Source organism: Cimex lectularius, unplaced genomic scaffold (assembly GCF_000648675.2).
Source record: "Cimex lectularius strain Harlan isolate CLEC.00 unplaced genomic scaffold, Clec_2.1 scaffold60, whole genome shotgun sequence".
Lineage (NCBI taxonomy): Eukaryota > Metazoa > Arthropoda > Insecta > Hemiptera > Cimicidae > Cimex > Cimex lectularius.
The window spans coordinates 1,690,714-1,715,601 of NW_019392643.1; the positions used below are offsets into that span (position 1 = coordinate 1,690,714).

Here is a 24,888-nt window from a genome sequence, read left to right on the forward strand (position 1 = left end):
GTGATGTCGGAACTGCCTCGTAATATTTTATCGGATAATTTCCTTGCCGAGAAAAAGGATAATACCGGATGAACCTGCGGTGCAAAGCGGGGAGAACTGTATATAAAAAAAAATTAATGAACTTTACCTTAGTTCGTTGTATCTTTGTCATCGCTCGGAGGATTAAAAAACCAGTTTAAGATAATTAACTATCAGCTATTACCTCTAATCCCCTTTATTGAATGCATTTATTATATCTTTTTTTATTTATTTTTTAAGAAAGAAGTCAGCAAATTGTTCGAGAAAGGCGAGGTCGTAACGTCAAAAAGTTTCAATGGTTCAAGATCAAAGATATGCAATGACTAATAATTTACTAGTCACTCGTACCAGTGAAACGTACCTGTCTGATTATCAAAAGAAAACCAGTATGAGATGTGTTCCTGGCGTTGTACTTTTAAAACTTGGCTAGCAAAAGAGACTTGGGAATTATCGAAGAAATGTGAGTCCGAATGTTTCCAGGCCGAGTTTTACACTCGCAGTGAACGTCTATAATTTTTTATATTTTTTATCGACATCCCGCTACTTCTTCCGATATAGATTATCGGGCATAAACGAGACAAATAATACAAAACAAATATCAAGGATCATGTCAACTCAACTTGGCCTTGACCAGCCATCAGGTTAATCTATATGACAATAGCCTAAGAGCAAAGACAAGCCGAAACCAGTTAGTAATGGCCAATAAAAAATAAATTTAAAAAACAAGAAACGAAAAAGGAAGAAAAGCTCTTATCTGGAAACGAGTCTGTTTTTTCGACTGCGACCACACGTGTTAATCATGCAATCTTACATCCAGGTTTGATGTGCGAAAGTTTTTTTGAAGCTAAGCCAGCGAACTCAACCGCTTAAACATTCACACAATCTGCAAGATAATCTATAATGGTAATCTTCGGCGACCCATAACTGGAACGGACTGACTGTTAACGTACTTCCAAGCAGACCTCCCCCTACCCTAAATTAAAACCCAATAATTGGATAAGATTTGAAAAAGTTCGTCAAAGGACCATGGCAGAACTTAACAGCAGAAATGTACAGATATTGCCAGGAAGAACATACAGTGTTTGCCAACTTTTGTGGAGGCTAGCTGTTACTCCTGGAAGGGGAAAAGCTGGCTGGAGAATACACCTTAAAAAGCTTTGCAATCTGGTAAAAAGCTTAACAAAGAGCTCTAGATAGTAATATGCTAGGTCGTAAACAGAAACTGGAAGGAGATTGTATCGGGTTCAGGGGTATGGTATCGAGATTTTCATCCTTCGTGAATAGTTTTCTTAGGTACCAGAGGGTTCTATTGAACACTGTGCCAGGAAGACAGAAGGTTGGCTACCAATGAAAACCATCTACCCGGACAGCCAGGTAGCACTAAAGGCCGCATCAGTATCAAAATCCGGAGCCGTTTTGGATTGCATTAAGGCCTGGGCAGACATTAAGGAAAACATCAAAATTACCCTGCTTTGGATTCCAACGAAGAGGACAATAAAATGGCCAAGGAAAGTTCAATGAGGACACCTAACGACCCCTGAACCCTTTGGCATACCAAGGTGCCAAACATGTAGATCCATCAGATCAATGGGTTTCTAATAAGACCTCGGTTACAAAGAAAGGTGTCCGTATTCATCAAAGGAACGTCGAAAAAACTAACGGCAGAACTAATAAACGGATCTTCTGGCCGATTAGACTCTGCAGACTTCGGGGACATATGCAATCTCGGGATGTCCTCTATTGGTGGCATGATCTATGCAGGCTGATATTCCTACTCCTGAATAGTCAAAGCCTGAAAGATGCGCACGATAATGATGGAGATTGCATCATAGACCAATATTGGTCGCAAGATGGTAAAGAGGCTACTTTTAACCTTAAACCGATGGTCCCATAACCTTTCGTTCCTATTGCCGGGTATTTCTAAATGATGTGTACTAATGTCTCTGTTTCTTCTAGAAACAATTTCTTTTTAGAAGCACTTCCCTCGTACCATTGGGTTATTTTTGTGTCTTTTTGCTTGCCTCATGGCTGGAGAGTGCCCAATATTTGTGGTTTTCTTTCGTAACCAAGATTCTAGTTTTTTATTAATTTAGCTATCGTTTGGGATTTGGTGTAAGCTTTGATCCGAGGCTCGCTCTTTTGCTAGTAATCTGTATTCTCATTGTCTGAATTTCCGTCATAACCTGGAACCCATCTCAGCTTCGGGCTATTTACACATCTCGGTGTTTAGGCATTCTAGACTAGTTTACGGTTTCACGACTTTTTAGAGCAGTCTGCCTATCCAAAAGTATTATTATTGTTGAACCAAAGGATTTGTGGCCATTCCCGTACCATTTCTTATCTTAGAACCTACCTAACATGTGTCACCCTCTCAATTTGGGGATGACACTTTCAGAGATACTCCGAAAAGTGAATGGGGCACATATTAGAATGCTGAGTGGGGGAAGTTCGGAGGAGGGGAGATATTCAATTTGAACTGGAAAAAAATGATCATACGTGTTCCAGACTCGAAACTTATTGCTCGAGCTAGTGCCAAACTTGAGAATTAAATTGTATGCTAATTTAGTTCCCACGAGGGTGAGTTGAGGGATTATGTTGTGCGGTCTTATGGCTACAGGTGGAAGTTAAAGAGTGGAATAATTAAAAGATTTTATTCATTCTATGTTACAATTTTTGGTTTGCCTTGTATATACGTTTTGTAAATAAATTTTATGTTTTCAGTTTATTTGGTTTCAACAAGTGTGCTTTTATTTGGTTTATTTTACCATTCCCCGTATCCTTTCCTTTTAACTTATTGGTCTAATTCCGATTCCTTTCCTATCCCCGAGTTTTGGAAGTGTCTTACCCTATTTGTTATGTCGTTGAGAGAAACACCGTCACACAAGAAAGGGCGCCAGGCTTTTCTCCTTCTGTTTACTTTAAATCGTTCTGTCCTTCAATTATTATATTTTAGTGCTTTCTCAAACATTTCACTACGGCCTTTTAATGATTTTTCTTCTCTGAACGATGAATTCACCATCATTTGGGTATATAGGTTGAAATAGGTAAAACTTTAGGATGTATTCCATTCCACCTTTGGGTGTTGTTCTAAGATCACTAATGGTGCCTTTTTGTTAATACACCAATTTTTAAGTGGTATTCTACGAGAACAGACGGATACAAATTTGCTTTATTCGATATTTTTCACGACCGCACGAGTCGATAGCCGTTTACGAGACGCCGAAGTCAGAACCCAACAATGTAAGCCTTGAAAATATTGCAATCGTTAAACGACGTCTGTCAACCCGCACTACGCCTCCTTTTAAGCACATTAACGGTCTTTGAATAATTTTATCGTCCGAGGAGAAATTGAGAAAATACCATAGGCCTAAGATGGCACGTCGGTTCTCTATCATATCCAGTCGGATTGCCATAAATGGAAAGAAGTTTTACAGTCGCATTCAATGGAGTTTATAAAGCTTTGGGATTTTATTCATTTCTGTTGTTATAAGTTCGTAAAGGCAAACACTATAATGCATGGTGGCGTTATAGAAAAAAAGAAACTGACGGTTAAAACAAGTCTACCACACCTCTTCAAGCAATTCACATATTAAATAAAATTATCACGTGCGCTAGACAAGAGATGTACATACCACCCCACCCCACATCATCAGACAATGTTTTATGAAAAAATTCAAAACGTTCAATTTGGATGAGCTTGACCGTTAGCAATTTCTGACAGCTTTGTTAGATAGGAGAAGGTCTCTTGCCCTAACCAATTGAGTAAGACTACAATGTCCTATTCTTACGCATGCCGAGTTTGTTTCCTTTTTACGGGTTGAACTGCAGAGAACCATTGTTTTACCTTCTGCAGTTTATTGTTATTAACTTCATGACATCCGTTAATCCAGCTTTCCCAGATCTTATTTTAACTGTGATGTCCAAAATCCTCGAAAATCTCCTTTTAAAACCCACATACTAGATTCTTAGATTGATGATTCAAACTGGGGTGTGGCAACGAGTATTGAGATAACAGTGATACAAGCCGGACAAGGGTGCATTAATGGTCCCATCCAAGCAACCTTCAACATACAAAAACACTTTGAGCTCATCAAACATTGGTGCAAAATGGCAAGACTGAATATGGAAGAGTGTAAATTTACTGTGAAAATATAGTCTCAACCTCCACTCTACATGTACAAAACAAAAAAATACGGATTTCCAATCCCCACTTAAACTTACAAGACAATACAAATCATAACTGCGATCACTAGCACACCACACCAAGCCAACTAATATCAAGAGTCTAAAAGTCCTCAGATTAATCGTCAAAGCTCCGTACTACTATCCACAGCGGCTTCAATATTCCTTATACCCTGAGGTGATCCGATCTAGCACCAAAAGGTTCCACATCAAGATTTCTATCCATCTTAATCCTACTGCGTAACCCTCTTATCTCCTCGGCCATAATCCTTCATAGGCTGTTTTCTCTTAGAAGACATTACTGTGAGCACCCTGGACTGCGGGGTTCCCTCACGGGATGTAATGTCCAGCACATCCAACAAACATTCAAAGGTTCTCAGACTACTACGTTAATCACTTCACCATCCATTGGGACTTCAACATTCCTTTAACTCTGAGGAGATCTGATCTCGCGTACAAGGTTCCACATCAAAATTTCTTATCATCCTAACCCTATTGCCCAAGCCGTATGTACATTTTCCCATCTTGATAAACCGTCACATTGCCTTCAACCAAGATGACCTCCTGGCCCCTCCATCGTATTCCTGGGACAGTGATGGTAACTTAACTAAATGTAGATCTTTACCGCGAAAAATTAAAATCTACATAAGACTTTACCGCGACCACTTACGACGTACGAAGTTGAAGTGTGGGATTCCATCGAGCCATCCAATATCCAGCGCATTCAATACTTCCAATCAGGTTAACAAATCACTATCCTCACTATACACAACGATCCTCGACCCAACGACCCTTCTGCCCAAGCCCTCTCTAGTCTTACCCCTTAAATAACGAGACTTCGCCACTAATCATTTAGAGTAGCAGGGTTGGCTGGTTTCTCTTGACCTGTGTTCTCCGGATGCATTTCTAGCCACATTGCACAGTATTGTGGCCGGGAGGAGAAATAAAACATAAATCCACAACAAACACTAAAAAATAATTATACAACATCCTATTAAATTTGATTCAGATGTTCAAAAATAATGATACTTCAACCCTTTCTTGCTCAGCAGATTTGGCATATTTCCTAAAGCTTAGGTAGTCCCATGAGTTTAGAGTGGTTGCAGTGCTTTTTCTTACACGTATGATCCCGAGTATTGGGAACACTGATTTTTTGGTACCAAACTAAAATCTCCTTCGTGGGTAGTTCATCTCCAACCACTACATTTTTAATCGATTGTTGTATTTGCAAAATATAAATTTTTCATATCAAGTTTATAAATTAACCCCTTTTTTGTTCAAGTTGCTTCAGAGCAATGCCAACTTTAGCTATTTTGTGTGATGTTTAATGATCGTTAATTAATGATTGTTTAGCAATTTTATTAGCTTAAGCTTATTTTGTTTGAGGTTAGCAGAAAATCTCCTGAGTTTAGGGTTGGCGCAATGTTGTGCCTGCTTTGTTTCTGCCCGTGTATTGGCTACACTGATTTATTTAGCGGCAATCTAAACTCACGGGATTTCCCGCTAACCTTTTAACAGGATTGCCTAAGTTCGTCTTGCTCTATGACAACATTAAACAATAAAGGGTTAATAGGTGTTTTTGGATGTACTAGCTAGTCTTGTTAATTTATTATATCAAAATAATCTTAAAAAAGGAAACAGATGGGATGGACTTCACTATGACTGTAAAGATGGCGCAAGATCCTACCAAACTCATTCCAAAATTATTTATGTCCAATCTGTCGATTCATGTCTATAATTTTGTGTTATGGGATCAGATTTCTGCAAATAAAGAAAAGGTCCATCTCTCCCCTTGCGTTTATGGATTTTCTACTAGGCGATTTGAAACACTAGTTACAACAATTGAAACTCGTGTCGGCTGTTCCTTTACAATGGAAGCAGTCAATCGATAGAGTTCGGTGGAAAAATGTCTGTTTCGATTTCACAAAAGTAAACGAAACCGACATCTGACGAAATTTATCTAGAGCTATTTTTAAACGCTCACGGCCACGCTAGATAGCAACGGAATGAACATTACACGAAAAATCCCACCATCAACAGCTCTAGAAATTAATAGATGAGAACGTCCTTCGAGGATTTTTTCTTCTTCCCATTGCATCTAATCGCCTCGACATTAACAAATGTCACTAAACCATGGAGTCTGTTGATTGATAAATTTATTCCATAACTTTCCACACATTGGGAATCACAGGGCCAATAATTGTTGATTTAACAGAATCTATTCAAAATATCCAATGAATTTATAATCTTACGAAAATACGCGATAGTTGAAATAATTAAAAAACTTCTGTAGTGAAGATGGCGAGAAGCCGAAATGCTGTGACAGATGGGTTGTTTTCCCTACATGTGGGGTAAACCGCTCACATTTGAAAATCATCGCCTACAGACTACATAATTGATACTCAATTTGTATAAAATGAATCAGGGAGGCTAGATTAGGTTAGATTAGATTATGTAGGAGCCGGCCTCTTTACGACCTGTGCACCGCGACCAGTATTGGTTTATTGTGCATCTCCATTTTTATCTAGAGCTCCTCGTTAAGCTTGAAGGTTTTCGCCAGACCCCAAATCGTTTTCATGGGCTCCCGTGGGTATCTTTCAGGGGCTGGCTTTTCCTCTCCCAGGATTAGGTAGCTCAGCCATTCATAGGCCTTCGCACTAACAGAGGACGTGTCCGCTGTTTCTTCTTCCTCTCGGCAATATCCGCACAGGCTTGTTTCTGCCACTCCAAGTCTATAAATATGCCTCCGGAGACTGCAGAGTCCAGTTAGCAGTCCAACTATTATTCTAGTACTAGATTTAGTAGTTCTGCTATGGTCCTTAGATAAATTTTTTCGCATGCTTCTGTCCCGGGCTACATTCCCATTGAGCGGAGGACTTACTATTAATCCATTGTGAAAGGATCCGCGTTTTTGGCAGTTTTGTAAGCCATAAAAGGGTTCAGGGTCAATTAGGCGAGGGAGACTATAATTGCTAATAGGTCCGCTTGACATGGACACACGACGAGTAATAGTTCATTCCGCATCGACGAAAGGTGCATTAATTAAACGTGCCGATCGAAAAATGGAAAAATGGCATTCGAATGTAGCTATAAATGTGTATAACGGCACAGGAAGTTCTGCGCTCAAATTCGTCATCCACGTGTACAGAGAGGAATGCAGAAAGCGCATGAAGAGAATGAGAGAGTACGTGATCCGTGGACGTGCTGTGGAGAAGGAGCTTTGCAATTTTCGATGCAGTCCTATCATTTGAGCCGACCGTGGCGGTGGGGAGAAGCTGAAAAAAAATAGCCTCGACCTTCTCTATTAGACAAGACTGTCGCTGCCTTTCCTGACGTGTTTTTTAGGAAATTTACGAGCCGGTTTTCACTCCGCGGGCCGAGCCATTACGCTGCCCAGAACAATTTTTCTGAAATTTTTAGTAACAGATTAAAGAGTTAACAACTATTCTCTGTAATGTCAAAGAAAGGATTGATAGTTTCTTTTTTAAATTAGCTTTACGTAATTCTATTCAACACTATTCGGAATTGCCACTATCCGTTGATCTTATTGCAGACCTCGTTTCAAACTCCCTTGAGCTTAAAGCAGTAATGTGTGTTCTTGGATGTTCACCAAACCTCTGACGGATATGACGTCACTCGAAACTGTCGTGGAAGCGCTCAAGCACATCATACCATCTAAGAACTATATGCTAAGATCATACAAAGGAGGATCTGCAAGGCAAAAACAGACTCATACTCCTACTGTTCAGGATGTATAAAAAAAAACACAAAATCTAGAGAAAATGATAAACCTTCACCAACTCACAGCTACAGTTAGAGAAGGCAAAATTGAAAAGATTGAGGTCAACCGGTCACTGGCTGTTAATGATTTTGGTATTAGCCAATAAATGCACACACTTTCGCTAAAGCTTTATTACTTTAGCACTTTATTTACACAATGTTGCATATATTTACACTGATTGCACTCAGGGATATTGCTTTCCTGTATACTCGGTCGTCCTTAAAAAGACAATGAGGATCTTTAACATCCGCCTTATCGGACGTTTTGATTCTCAAGATGAGAGCTGACGCACCTCCGCATACGACAGAAGTGTGTTACTGCCGCAACATTGGTGTATAGGCAGCTCAGCCCCGAGGGGCCAAGACATCCTCGCTCCCCGCTTGCTCATTCCGGGTCCGCATTAAACATCGAACCGTACGCCGCACGCAAAGGGCTACCTAAGCCGAAATACATCAGCCTGGTCTCCCGCGCACTCCCTAGATAGAGAAGGCCACTATATCTCCCAGAGTATTGGGGCTTCCCAAGCGTAGAAACTACCGGATTCGCTCCGTGGTTTTGTTTAAAGTGGAATTGCTAACTACCCGCTAGAGAAGACTGCCTACGCTAAAAGCCGCCAATCGTTTTTGATACCAGGGACTGGAGGAGTTCCCTCCTGAGCACTCCAGTTGAGCTGTACAGCTTATTGTACTTTATCCCTGGCTCCATATTTTTGGGGGCTCGCAACACAAATGTGAACATGAGCCTCCGTTGTACCGGTGTTCTTCCATCGAAGAAACTCATTTTTGAAGGGGGTTGGGACCAAATTCAGGGTCGCTGAGATCCGATCCCGCCCCTTCCATTGATGAGTCCCGGGTCAATTTCTTTCAATTGCAGCCACCGGTCCCCTTAGGCGTAAGAAAAGTCCAGAGGCGACGGTGGGGATCGAACCCACAACCGCGCGATCTACTAGCCGAGAGTCTGACGCCTTCACTTGGCTACCGCGGCCCCCTCACTTAGTTCACCATCACGCTGGTCACAACAGTTCATATGGAGCCAAGAGAACGGCAAGGCTCAACAAAAGACGCGGTTGTCCCTAGGTCAAAAATGACGATCCCGGTTAGAATGGTCACAACGGAAATCTATAGGAACTTATATAGATTATCCTTAACACTGGCATCTGGGAAAACATCTACATAACATGGGTTTAATGATGACCTCGCTGAGTATGCAATGAGAAGAAAGAAACAGCTATATCATTTTCGAATGCGAAGAAACCAATGATACAAAGAAAACTCAGAAAATCAGTTAATTGCCTCATATTTCCGACTAGACGGATCGAGTAGATTGTACTGAACTGAGTAACTAAGTAAAGTACAATAAGCCAGAAGTTCTAGGGTAACATCAAACCCCATTTATTATTCTTCATTCATCTTCGTCATCATCAAGATTCCATACTGATCTTTACTTCCAAATATCTCACAAAACTTCATTATAACCTGTCTACCCTATGCTATGAGTTTTCCCGCAGGGCATCGTCCTCTATCCTCTAATGTACTCAATTTATACCTACGACTAAGATCCGTCACAACTTCCCGTAACCTCGCAAATCATCTGCATATTCTCGAAACCTGCCTCCGACAGTGTAGGATCTAGGTCAACAAAAATCCACATATGCTTTTCAACTAATACACCAGTATGCTTTGACAATGTCTTTGCTGCGAACCATGTACGATCGGGGAAACGGCTGACGTGGAACACCATACACGACTTAAACGCACCGTTGCCCTGCAGGCAGTTTGTATATACGGGCTTTTAGAAATCTTGGCAGTCCGTTTACGTTCAAACTTCACACGACTATCATACAGGATGATATGCTACGTCATTTCCACCTCCGTTGAGCTAAAGTAGTATTGCCATGGTGTTTTCTTAGATGTACACCATGATCGTTCCTTACAAACATCACAACCTCTCGACTAATATATTCTAGGTGTCTCTAACTGGTTTGATTTTATGCGTCCGACCTTCCTACACCTAACATTATCAGCAAGCATCCTTGCAATGTCGTCTTCTTCGTTTCACTTTACTACTACATGTCCAAGGATAAAGCTGGTGTAGAGTAGAGGTAGTTCGATATCGTCGCGTGGTACTCAGGACTGTTGTGGAAGCTCAAGCGCAAGTTAAACCAACATATTCTAGTCAATAGTTATATATTTTTGGGCCCGCCTTAGGCGTTTTCACTGGCTATCTCTAATAAAGCTTTTCAAAAATTAAGAAAACTCATTTACCAGAGAAAAAAGTAACCAATGAAAATCGACTGCGCGTGAATGAATGGGAATGAATGTTTGAGATCATTTTCTGGGCCGAACGTTTGCTCTCGGCAACATTTTGGCTTCACGTCATATTCACTGAGAATGTGTTTAGAGGAGACGGAAAATCTTCACAAGTCGAACTGCATTTTGCAATTCATTAAAGTATTTTAGTACTTGAATTTTCCCAGGGCCGATTGTTTTTCTCTTTGCTCAGAAAAGTCGCTGAAGATGATCTAAGAGTTGTGGACGAACTTCCCATTAAAAATGAATTATGATCAACCTGGCGAATATTCATTCCAAGGCTGGAAAAAAGATTCGGCTAAGGGCCTTTGATGTTTTATCAACGGTCGTTTTCAACATAAAAAAAATAAATTTAAAAAAATCTTTAAATGAACAATCATTCGATTTATAGGGAAATTTTATTAATCTTGTAAAAGGCATTAGTCTCGACCCGTTTTATTTCGGAGAGTAAACGCGTCCCTGAAATATTCTGATTGATGGTCGGCTCAAGTACCACTTCAAAATGGACGGGAATTACATCTAAATAGGATTTCATTCAATTCAAGGTTCAATAGGAACAACAAGCCCTAGCGGGGAAAAACTATTTTCAAGTCTAAATTCTACGAATTATGCGACATTTTCAAGATTTCATTCCATTCCACATAGCCACCTCTTTCACATCTAAAATTCTATAGACATTTTCTCTATAAAGATGCACAAATGTTCCTGACTACCAATTTGAATTCAGACCATCCATTTCTAGTATAAGGGGTCTTCGAGTTATTTTATTGCACTGGTTCAACCCATCTGCCCAGACCTGTTGTAAGAGGTCAAGCCTATACCATCAACCCTTTATCTAGAACTAAAATCAAACTGTAATAGGGTTTGTACTCTAAGACAAGGACCGACAAGATCACAGTTCGAAAGGTTGGAATCATCTTTTGCCTGTACAAACAGATCTGCGGAGTAAACATCTTGTTGATCATGCCGATTACCTTAGGTCTACTATTCCTTACAGGTTCTGAAACGACGAAACTACCCTGCGAAAAGCTCGCATATTCACCAAGTCCATAGTAGTTCCGACGAGCTGTACAGTTAATTTGCAATTCGGAGGTCCTCGTTCTTATGCAACACGGCGGTTGATGTTAGGGACAGTCTCCATGCAGATCCTTCTGCAGGTCGTTGTGGTTTATATATTTTTTCCGTAAATTAACACGTTTTAATGTCAAATGACTTCTTCTTAACTTCAAATTATACTTTTCTTTAGAGCAGATTAACATTTTTTACTTTCAAAGAACCAATTTTTAAACTTAATTAGCCTTTTTTAACATCAAATTATTCTAATTTCACATAAACCCTTTTTAATGAAAATAAGACTTTTTAACAATAAATTAACCTTTTTTTATTTTCTTATGAACCCTTTTTAATTTCATACGAGCATTTTTTAACATCAATTTAACCTTTTTTTAATTTCACATGGACCCTTCTTTAATTTCAAACTAGCCTTTTTAACATCAAATTAACATTTATTTAGAAATCGTGAGATGCGGTCTGGTATGATGTAGGTTTCAGAAAGACATTTTCTTTATCGTGCCAACGTTTCGATCTTTATTGAGATCATCTTCAGGGTTCAAAGTGTTTGTCTTCTGTGTAATTGTGTCATTCTTGCGTGTCGTGTCGAGGCACAAATGTTTTTCTTAATTTTTTTTTCTTTTATTAAATAAATATAATCATGTAAAGTAAAATACCTTCGTATTTGCGACTTTTTTAATCTGAAATAGTTTGGCTGTTAGACCATATGATAAATAATTACAATTAATACTAAAAATAAAAGACTGTTCTTTTAATTTTACTTTTATTAAATAAAAAATGGGTCCTTATCTAAAATGTAGTATGAAAATTAATTCAAACTCAAATTCAAAGTTATATCAAATTAAATATGAAAACAAATGATTGTCTTGTTAATTTGATATTTTTTCCATATAAAATAATAATTATAAACCAATTATTTTTTGTTTAAAAATTGCTCGAACCAAAAGAATCGTTTATTTTTATACTTAATTTTATATAACTTTTATTTGTAATTGTAATTAATTTTCATGTAGTATTTTAGATACGAACCCATTTTATTGTTTTTTTAATTCTCAGATCAAAAAAAGAATACTATACTTTAATTTCATCTCATTTTTTTATTCTAATTAATTCCATTATATTTAGTGGTCTATTGAACAAATTACTTCTTTTAATTAATTAATCTTTTTATTTTTACTTGTCCGAGGGGATCGAAGTCACGATTGCTCAAGTGGTTAGAGCAGCGGCTTATTGAGCCGAAGGTCGTGAGTTCGAATCCCGCTCGTGACACTAACTTTTTCATTTCAACCAAAACCTCATATAAAAAGATTAATATTCTAATTAATTTTCATATTTATTTTCACTTTCTAAGAGCTTATTTTTTTAAACTATTTTATCTTTAAAAACCTCGCCAATACACAGGAAATTTACTTTAGATACCTCTCTTTCATACCATTTCCTAATTTTTTTAAATTCTTTAAAGAAAAGGTTAATTTGAAGTTAAATAGGGTTAATTTGTAGTTTAAAACGGTTAATTTCAAGTTAAATAGGGTTAATTTGATATAAAAAGGGTTAATTTGTCGGCAAAAGCTATTGACAGATCTCGTTAAGTATTATTTTTTGTTTAGTTAAGAGTGAATGTATTTACTAGTGTGAATGGGCGTAAGATTGAAAGTGCATACTCCATAAATTCTTTGTCTCTTATTCTTCTTTTTTCACTGAAAAGGAAACTTTTTTTAAAAAGTTATTTTAAGCAGTTGACAAGCAAATAGAAAAAATCTACGAAAGTTTTTTTTAATGACTGAAAGGAATAATTGATTTTAATACGCTAAAGAGGCGGAAAAAAGTTAAGTCAGTACGGTCTTAGTCAAGGCAATAGACTCACATAGTCTTGAACTCTCTCGTACTGTCAGTAAAATTTAACTTATATCAAATCCGAACATTTAAGATCAAAGTCTTTTTTCAGTTTACCACCAATGGCCTTTTTTACCTCACTTATCAAACTCTACATAAAAATAGGTACTATTTGGGATGGTTTTTGCAAAAAAAAAATCGGAAAGTAAAAAACGGATAAGGTAGCGGAGTGTTCAGCAGAAGCGGAGAATGGTTCGTGAGTTCGATTCCCACCGTCGCCCCTGAAATTTCGGACCCTACGACCCATCATTTACTTTGCTGCCTAATGTGTAAAGCATACCGTCATTTATTGTTCAAATTTTTTTTTCATTTTTACACTTTATTAATTTTTAAGTCATAACGATCCACGCTTTTCAAGAAATGAAACAACGAAAAATGCTCCACTATTTGTCATTCTTGTTCTTTTAAAAAATACAACATATCCAAGGGATGACAATTGAGAAATTACTGTAATTTGGAACCTTGTAGGTCAATTGCTGTATCTTTTGTGGCCCGGAATGCCCCATGAAAAAGTCAATAACGACGATGAAATCCGGTTTGTAAGCTCTCTTGAACAAATTCAGTTTGTATAATGATACTAAAATGAGAACAGGTATTCATTTAAAACAACGCAATTTATTCGGGTAGTTGACCAACGGATATTCTACAATACAAACCATAAAATGGCGGGGGGTTTTGTATTTTATACAAAAATAAAACTAAGACAAGTGAAGAATGAAGGATATTGGGTTAGAATCGAAGAATTTGGTTACACTTTTTCTTTGCCCTTTTCCTATTTTCTCTTTCCAATCGATCCCAACGAAAACAGTCCGTTCAATCTTTAAATAGGCAATTTTCCTGATGTTCCGACTAGGAGGAAATCGATAGGTTTAAATAATAGAAAACATAGTATATACACCTTAAATGCTATGAAATAGGCCGATATATAATTCATTTGACGTAGACCCTCTGGCGGAAAGTAAGGACGCCGAATTATTTCCGTCGTGAAAACTCACGTTTTGTTTGTCATCCTTGAAACGTTTCTTTTACACAAAGCAAACGTTTTAAAAACGATGTCACACGTGCTTATCAGGCGATATTAAAAAAAATTTTATCATCTGTTTCCACCCTGCCCGAAGTGCTCAGCGGACTAGGCGATTTTTCAATTATTTAGCAAAATAGGTCGAACAATTTTTTTGCAGGAAAAAACAAAGTTGACATTCGTTTTCTGCACCTACAAGAAATATGAATACAAATTTTGGGTAAAATCAAAATATTTTTTTACTCCACAAATTTTTGACAGCCTGTTCCTTCGATAATTTTTGTAAAAATCACAAAAATTGTGATAGTAAATACTCCACCGATCTACAGGTACTTTTGTACTACTTTTGTAACGGTATGAACATATTCTCTATAAATAAATTATCGCCAAACATACAAAATAAAAAATTTCAGGTTTTTTTTTGTTAATTTCATCCTTATTTCTCACATTCATATTGTCATATGATTGAACGGTAACACGTTCCTCTTACTAAAGATTGTAATAATAAAATCCAAAAAAGTTAATGAATTTTTAATTGAAAAACCGGACGTCCGAGAAGAAAAACTTGCCTTTTTCACATTGACCGATGTAGGAAATTATTCTTTTTATGTAAGGTTTTGATTGAAATGAAAAAGCTAGTGCCACGAGGGGGATTCGAACCCACGACCTGCGGCTAAATACGCCGCTGCTCTACCACTATCGTGACTTCGATCCACTCTGACACCAACTCGCCATCTCAAACTACTACCTTTCGAATTTTGAAAAATGGCAAAAAGGAGGGAAAATGCGAAATTTCAACCGTAACCTTAGGCAAAAAGCTTAATTAATCGAAAGAAGTAATTTGGTCAATAGACCGCTAAATATAATGGACATTCGTAATATTTTTCTTACTCATTAAAATTATTTAATGTTTTTAAAAATAAAATAGATATGCAGAATTACTTCGTTTATTTGCAAAATGGTGAATTTAATTTGAAAAACCTGTAAACTAGTTTTGAAATGCGTTAGCTCAAGTGGTAGACCAGCGGCGTATTTAGCCGATGGTCGTGGGTTCGAATCCCGCTCGTGACACCGACGTTTCCATTTCAACCCAAACCTTACATAAAAAGATTAATTAATTGAAAGGAGTAATTTGGTCAATAGACCACTAAATATAATGGATTTAGTAAGGAAAACGTACCGCTCGTGACACCATTTTTTCATTTCAACCAAAACCTTACATAAAAAGATTAATTAATTGAGAGAAGTAATTTGGTCAATAGGCCAATAAATGTAATGGATTTAATAAAGAAAACGTACCGCTCGTGGCACTATTTTTTTCATTTCAACCAAAACCTTAAATAAAAAGATTAATTAATTGACAGAAGTAATTTGGTCAATAGACTACTAAATTTAATGGATTTAGTAGGAAATTATGTTAATTATTTAAGCTAAAATATAGCTAAAAATATTTCTATTCGTTCAGTACATCCCAAAATCCTTGAATACATATGTCTATGCAAATGTTTCCCCTGTAAAAGGCTGATTTGGTGGAGAAATCACAAAAACCAATTTCAAATAGCTTGGAAACGACTCCATTGATCTGCATGAAACTTTGCAAAGGTAGAACTCTTTAAACAATACGTACGTGCACAAACCTGGCCTCTGTAAATAAATGAGAACCAGAGATATAAAATAAAACGTTGGGAAGTTCGTTTATTTTATCCGTATTTTCCCTATTTATAATGACACAAATTGTTTAGCCTGACTGAAAGGTTCAGCTTTCTAATCTTTCCGATAACGTTGGATTTCGATAAAATCCAGAGGAGCTATGAATTTTTTAAGCAGAAAACGCCTAACCATCCCTAAGCAGAACGCCGGATATCCGAGATGAAAATCACGCCCCCGGTCGAATCCAGCTCGTAAAGGTATATTTTCTGCTTGACTTGTAGCAAACTATGTTGTTCTCTTTTCGGCAAAAAAAAACAACAAAAAAAACAAAGTTGATATTAGTTTCTTTTACACCCCCACGAAAAAAAGTTTGATACAAATTTTCGTTAAAATCAAAAAATATTTTTTATCACAAATTGTTCGTATTGAAATTTGCCTACGATTTTTGCTCGAAAATCACAAAAACATTTAACAACATTTATGGAAAAATTAACAAGGATTGCGAACCTTATAAATTACATGTAATGACACAAAAATGACCTCCGTAAATTAATTATAACTGAAGATATAAAATAAAACTTTTGTGCAATTTTTGTTAATTTCATCCTTATTTTTCTAATTTGTAATGTCATAACATCTAATCCTTGTTTACATTCTTTAACAGTATAAACATTCAGCTTTTAAAAGATTCCAATAACGTTGAATTTGGATCAAATCCAGAGAGTTATGAATTTATAAATGGAATATCGGAGATAGGAGAAGAAAAACAATTGTCACTGGTCTAGTTCCAGCCCGAAAATGTCTTCTTTATTTACAGACATAGCAAAATAAGTAAAACTATTTTTTTGAGCAAGAAACCAAGTTGATATACGTTTTCTGCACCTCCAAAACCCTTAAATACCATTATTTGTGAAAATCGAAAAACAATTTTCTCAATATTTCCCCTACCAAATACTTTCGATTTTTTTCAAATATGACAAAAACTTTATAAATTTAGAGCCGACCAATTCTCATGATATTTTGCAAAGGTTTAGATACTATAAACTACGACAAATATAAAATTGATCTCTACAAATAAATGACAACAGGAGGAATAAATACACAGTTTAGTCAAGCTTTGTTGATTTCATCCTTATTTTTCTCGTTCATAATGACATAAATTTTGAAGCATTCAAAAACCCCGAAAGGGGAAAAATTCATTATTTTCCATCGATTCTAATAATGTTGGATTTGGATAAAATCCGCAGGAGTTATGAATTTTTAAATCAGGAAACCCATACATCAGGGAGAACGGTTGGTCCAAGTTTGATCCAACCAAAAAATATGTCAATGTTTTCGTTTGCCATAAACATTCGTATTTACGGGCTTTCAACAATGCTTCATATGAATCAAAATTTATAATTTAAAACAAATATCGTGCGTTTACTTTACTGAATGCATCTTTTCGTTATTGCCATCCAAATGGATGCCTCCAATTTTTTCTCGAAAATCACAAAAATATTGATAACTTTGGAACGACTCCAGTGACCCCCTGGAACCTTTACAGGATTTAGAATTATTTAAACTTCATGAAACGGCATAATCTTGTTTTTATAAATAAATAATCGCCAAAGATAAAACGTTTGAGTGGTTTTTGTTCATGTCATTCTTATTTTTCTCATTTATAGTTGCATATAATCTTTATTTTAACCATTAAATTCACTAATTTCGTGGTCCGCTTGACCAATTAATACATTACAATTAATTAAGGTTTTTAGTTGAGATGAAAAAAAGTTAATCCCGCTCGTGCCATTAACTTTTTTTTATCTCAACTAAAAACCTTAATTAATTGTACTTTATTTTAACATTGACTGAAAGTATAAACATTCAGTTTTACAATAATTCTAATAATATTGGATTTGGATAAAATAGGATAAGATTCGGTCCAGCCTGATCCAGCTAAAGCGCTAAAAAAAAGTCTCGTTAAATCCGTGAATCTCTGGCCTCTCGTTTTTCTAAGTCCCATCGTTTTGCTACATCATTAAGACCTAAGAAGTCGAACGACGTCCACATCAGCTCAACAGCAAAAGATTGGCGCATGGAGTACATGGAGAAACGTACCAAATCTGGCCTTTTGGCCACACAATATATGTCAGGCCAATTATGCAGCAAAATTCATAGATTTAAATTAAATATCGAAAGAAGAAATGGATGTTGAAGTAGTAAATGATCGTAGAAGTTGGCAAAAATCATTTAGCATAGCAGACAAATTTATAGCATTAAAAAAATAGTCCATAAAATGAATGCCTCCACCCTATCGAACATAAGAACTGGAATCTTCCGCCAGGGAACCAAATCTCTGGATAAATCCGGCAAAAGGGGTGGAAATAGATGAGCCGAAAGGCTTTAAAAGCAGCGAAAATATAACGCCAGCCGGATTTGATGGGGATGGTGCACTTTCTGAACAAACCCTGTTTGTCCGGTGGGTTCCCTTGACCGTGTGCCCATCTCTGGATTACCCCCAACAAGTTTTTTTTTTTTTTATTATTAAATGTAAAAGTGGACATGTTTAATCGAGTGGTAATTAAGGCTCCGGGCCGTGATCCGAGACCTTGAAAAACCCTGCAACGCGGTTGTCATGTTCCAGACCGCATAGATCATCTAAGAAATCTGCATACGCCGCCCACACGCCCGTGAGTTCGAGCTTGCGGCTCGTTCAATAATCCACCGCGTTTAAAAAATCGTTCAGAAAAAGAACTCGGAGATTTATCACTTTTTCCAACTGCGAGAACAATGTCTCATAATTTATCGAGACTTGTTAATAAATGTGACTCATGTCCGTGACCAGTGCATCACGGAGGCGGGTATTTAAAATTGTCATGCTGGCTAATTCTCGATCTATGAAAAATTGTAGACCTTATTTTAGTGTGTGACATTTAACAGATTTCATCAATTGCCACAATCAGACAAGTTATTTTTAAACACTAAATCATAAAATAATGTTAAGAATATTTTATTATGCTTTGACCACGTTTTTACCCTACCTTTACCAATCTAACGTATTTCTTTTCTGAACCTTTTCTATTTTCCTAACACTTCCATTACAGAATAACGCCCGCGAATGTCGAGAAAAGTTGCTTTATGCTTATCACATTATTGAAGGGAGTAAATTCATTGGCTCCGTATAGAGAGCGAGTAGGAATGACAGCCGATATAAGAATTGTAACTAGAGCAGAACAGTGGAATTTCGGAAGAAACAAGTCTCTTTTATTTCAAAATTTTACTCCAAATGAACCTTTTTAACTTTATTTTTGTAATAAAATTAACAATTGTTAACTTCAAGTTAACCGTTTTAATTTCAAATTAACCAATTTTAACTTCATATAACCTCTCTTAATTTCAAATTAACCCATTCTATGAAGCATTAAAAAAATAATTAGCAGATGGCAGGAAATATGAGCATGTAAAGAAAAATTTCTGTAGACTTGATATTTTTTCAGAATCTAAAATTGGTTCTTATATATAATGAAATTTAATTATTAAATTAATTATAGTTAACTAAAAATTAATTATAATTAAANAATATAAAATAAAAGATTATTCTTACAATTGAAGAATTTTGTAAACGGATAAAATTGTTTCTTATCTAAATTACCATGAAAATTAATTATAAATAAAACTAACACATTGAATTGAAATTGAAAGTAAATGAATGATTCTTCGGATTATTTGAAACTTTTTTAAATATAAAATAATTATTTTATCTTTTACAGAAATCTCGAATTATTGGTAGAACCATTTGTTTCCATATGTAAAAATTAAATTGAAAATCATAGTTCTATTAATTCGAGAATTTTTATAACTGAAAATATTTATTTTATTTATTTAATTTTTTTTATCTGGAAATTATTGAAGAATTGTTTCCAAACGTAATTTTTTAATTAAATCATATGGTTTTTAAGAGACCACATTTTAAATATAATCAATTTTCACGTGGTATCATGACATAAATGAGAAGAATCCATTTCATATTTTTTTAAAGTTTATATGTTCTTTTAAGAGCTCAATTATTTTAAAAAAGCTCAAATAAACAGGAATTTTACTATCTATGCTTACATTTCGTATCATCCCTCTAAGTTTTTTTAATATTTTAAGGAAAGTGTTAATTTGAAGTTTAAAAAGTTAATTTGTAGTTAAAATGGGTGAATTTAAAGTTAAAAAGGTTTAATTTGAGATTAAAAAGGTAAATTTGAAATTAAAAAGGGTTAATTTGCAGGAAAAAAGCTATAATAATTTTTAGTTTTTTAATGTTTTAAAGAATGAGTGAATTTGACATTAAAAAGGGACAATTTGAATAAAGATATAGCATTTTTGTTTTTTAATGCATTACTGGGAGTCTGCCGAAAGGTATTGGAAGGAACCGGCACGCATTTATATCGCTCTGTTTTAAAGTCTTGTAAAAGTAGTCAGAAGTACGGGACGGATTTTTTTTTTAAATATTCAATATTCGTAAAACAGTGTGAGTGGGTTATTTTGATGTAAAAATTGGAGGCTAAAAACGAAGCTGTGTGAATAATTAAAAGTTTCAATATCGAACATTTAATCCTTCTCGGTCGGAATTGAAAGATAAGGAACAAACATTCGGATAGTGGGAGGCCCAGTAAACTACTCTAATGTACTGTAACAAGTGCCAAGCTTAATCTGTTAATAGCTTAGTAAATAATATGCATCCTACCCAGTGGAACCCTGTTTTTCGTTCTTTGTAGACGACTATTGTCAGTTTAATAAAATCTCTTTGCGAATAATGTACTCATTAAAAAGTTGAACTGCAAATTTACAATTTTAAAGTATAAGTTGATAATTAGAGAGTATTCCATTAAAGATGGCAATAAAACGTTCGATCAGCTTAAAAAAGACCGTTAACTAATTCACCCCCATCTGCAAAGGAATTAGACAGAAAAATCATCAGGGAACATAAAAAAACAAAACCGGATGTTACGTGGAATCGAAACTTGGAACAAATGTCCAAGCCGCCGAAGTACTTCGGGAGATAGTGCTGATGATGCCGGAAAAAACGCATCAGGGAAATAAGAAATAGGATTTCATCGGTTGACAAGGATCTGGATATATTTTCATACACATTCATGGCTTGGAGAACAAAAGAAATTAACATAATTTTTTTTAACTATCATAAGAGCTTCAATATTATGTTCCTCTTTATGACCTACGTAGAGGCTAAGGGTCAAGATGAATTCATTCCCATTCATCCCCGTTTCAACATATCCAGCTTCTGTGGATTCCAGCATCAAGAGAAGCGAAATTTGGAAGAACGCAGGGAAGATGTCTATATGACATTAATGTAAGAAGTATGGCAGTAAGGTGAAAATTTCAAGTTAAAAACATAGATATGCTAAATGTTAAATAGTTGTTGTATGTATAATTTATCCAATAGAGTAAAACTATAATAAATAGAACAACAAACTTTTTAATTTAGTACTTATACGACATAATCGAAGAACATGTAGTGCTATTTGCCCTTCCCCACATCGGTGAGAGATTCGTATCATTTCAGAGGATGCCTACCTGAATGAAGTTGGAATTGAGTGCTGGGTGTGGCCAGCTCGAAATCTGAAATTAAACCCAATCGAACACAGGAGGAATATCGAGTACAGTACCAGAGACCCTCAGTTAGGTTAGTTGTATAATGAGTGTAAAGGTTGTGTTGAAAGTGAATGTGTTTACTAGCTTGAATCTGTGATATGAAAGGGTCGATGGGGGAATATCGAGTACCGCATCGACCCTCAGTTAGGTTAGTTGTATAATGAGTGTAAAGGTTGTGTTGAAAGTGAATGTGTTTATTAGCGTGAATGTGTGATGTTAGAGGGTCGATGGAGGCATATCGAGTACCCCATCGACCCTCAATTAGGTTATTTGTCTAATATGTGTAAAGGGTGATGGAGGAATATCGAGATTCCATCATTCTAATTGAATGAATGGTATGTAAATATGAGTGAATATATTTAAGAATGAACGTGAGTACGAATGAGTTTGGGACTGCATGCGTTGTGTGCTGTATTAACCCAGCTGTTGACAGGTAGTATCCTTGGTCCTAACCTATATATCATTTATACTGCTGACTACCAATACATCCTGACACTATTATCACCACCTACCGCAATCCTATCCTCTAACTCGAATCCTGTCCAAGCTACCACCAGCATCCAGGAACACCTTAAGCTTATCGAAGACTGGTGTAAAAAATGGAGGGCAAGACTGAACGAACGAAGAAAAAATCACTCAGTGTACTTTTACGCTGAAAAAGTAGTCTTGCCCTCCAGTGTACATCAACGACAAAGAGATTCCAGTTTCATCACAAGTCAAATACCTGGGACTATACGTCGACAGCAGATTGACATGGAATTCCCACAAAAGGCTTAAAAAATAACAACTTAATACAAAACTTAAACTACTACGAAGACTCTTAAGACCGAAATCGACTTTGAAATTAAGACAAAGCTAACACTGTGCAAGACTTTACTAAGACCAATATGGACATACGGAATGGAACTGTGGGGTACTGCCAAGCCTTCCAACATCCAGCATATCCAGTCCTTCCAATCGAAAGTCCTCAGACAAATTGTCACTAATCTCACTATCCACAAAGACCTCAACATTCCTTTTGTCAACGAACTAATCGGGTACATATTCCAAACCTTCCACACCAACCTTTTAAACCATCCTAACCATACTGCTCGAGTCTTCTCCACTCATTCCCATCCTGACAGCCTGCCACTTCGCCTCAACCGACGGTGATCTCTGGACCTCCTTGACACCAAATCATACACATTGACTGTCAGTAATGGCCGGCTCCTCAAAGCATGTGTTCTATCGTTGCAGTGCTGGCATTAGTGATTGATTTAGAGGCATGCTTAGATGGTGGTGTGTATGTGTCGGGTAGTGGCAGAATAAAGTTGTTGGCTTATACAGATGATGTGGTTTAATAGATTACTATTTTGGTAGAGAAGGTCTAGTAAGGTATTGTTAGAATTTATTAATGGCAAAGACTGGACTGTTTTCTGTAAAGAGGCTTATTCTCTTAGAGCCAGAATCAGCGGCGCTTGGTGAGGGTGGAAGCGGCTTTTCTTCGGATTCCCCTGAGTAGATGAAAAGCTCATCCTCGACTTAAGTATTTTGCGTGCTTGTGATGAACGATTGGCGAGGACGGCTGAGTCGTATCTGTACGAAGCAATTTATCTGTTCTTGGTGTCCACATTTGTTCAATATTATCGCTGACCTTTGTTTTTTTAGACAAACTCCCCATAACTGTCGTAAACATTTTTTTACTTTTATCCCTTTAGTATATAATGTACTTTATTATTATTTACTTTTATTATATTATTTCCATTTACTTTATTTGTTTATTTTATAGATTGAGTTATGTACATTGCACGTAATCATAAATAAATGATGTTATATTTGCTATTATCGTTCAATTATGTTATTATGTTTATATATATAGTATGATATATACATATAAAGTAGTATATATATTATGCATATAGTAGTAGCAGTAACGCTTTTCACAATGGACTGTACGAAGTTTGTGACCTTTTTTTAGGTTTTATGAAATTAAAAAGTTTATGAAGTTAAAAAGGATTAATTTGAAACTGAAAACGGTTGATTTGAAGTTAATACAGGTTACTCTGAAATTAAAAAGAGTTAATTTGATGTTAAAACGGGCTAAATTGAAATTAAAAAGGGTTCATTTGACGCAAAAAACCTATAATAATTGGACGGGTATCTCATTTTGTGTTTATTTTTCAGTAGGCTGAGAGTGAACGTATTTATTAGTGTGAGTGGATCCATTGTATTGAGTACTTAAAGAATTCTTGGTTTCGTCATCATTTTTTTGCCCAGCCAACTTTTTGAAGAAGGTGACAAGCAAATAGAAAAATATATAAAACCAAATCGTCGTTGGTAGAAAATTTTATGTACTAAGGGTTATTTTGCTTTTTTGTCATATGCGAATTAATAAAACTAGCCGTCCTAGTCAGTCTATTGTTTGACACTTGTTCATCACTCAGCCTGACACTCGTGCGTCCTCGGTGACAAATGATCCTAACTTACGTTCTCGCACCGCCTAACTCGTCTTGCGGGCACGTTTCAGTTTGGTTAAACATATTTCCGAATACATAAATATAAAATTTAAACCATAAATGAGCCTTTTGGAAAAAGGCTATATACCAGTTCTCTGAGTAATATATTTGAAAATGTACTAAAAAGGGTCGAATACTAATATACGCAGTACGTATAACAAATGCGAATGTTATATTACGCAGGGTGGGCGACCAAGACCCGAGGGGTTAAATGCCTGGGTAGACTCGTACCCCATCCCTAAAAGGTCCGAGACTTGGTCGGCTCACGTGTCCTGCATAAACCTCTTGGACTTGTTCACAAACCCCAAGATTTTGGACCATTTTATCTTGAGTGATTTGGCAATGTCCTCTCTTTCAAAAGTTTCAAATCTATGCCTGGCATACCTATCACACTCTGCGAGGTAGTGCCGTGCCGTTTCTTCTTTTATTTCACAGAAGCGGCAAAAGGGGTCTGGTAAAATACCCATTATGAAGAGGTGTCTTCTCAAGGGGCAATGGCCCGTCAGGATACCTATCAGCCTCCTAATTCCCCTCCTTGAGTTAGAGAATAGCCATTTCGATTCTTTTGGTTTGATTTCCTTCACAAACTCTTTCGATTACGTTATGTCCGGGGGACAGATTCCATTCTTTAAGGAATTGTTTCATGCCCCAGCAATTAATACTCTCTTTCGCTGTGCTTATAGAGTGGGGTAATACCGGTTGTGGCCCGACAAAAGCAGTATTTGAGCCTTCTTTGGCCAGGCTATCCGTCTCTTCATTGCCATAGTGTCCCTTATGAGCTGGTATCCATATGAGGGTTACCCTATTCTCGTACCTGGTAGTAATCTT

General features: G+C 36.4%; 1 long non-coding RNA gene across 1 annotated transcript in view; it reads right to left on the bottom strand.

Annotated features, from left to right (window-relative positions):
- LOC106661147 overlaps positions 1–24,888 on the bottom strand; it is a 78,212-nt gene that overhangs the window by 40,371 nt on the left and 12,953 nt on the right. The gene's annotated exons all lie outside the window — the stretch shown is intronic.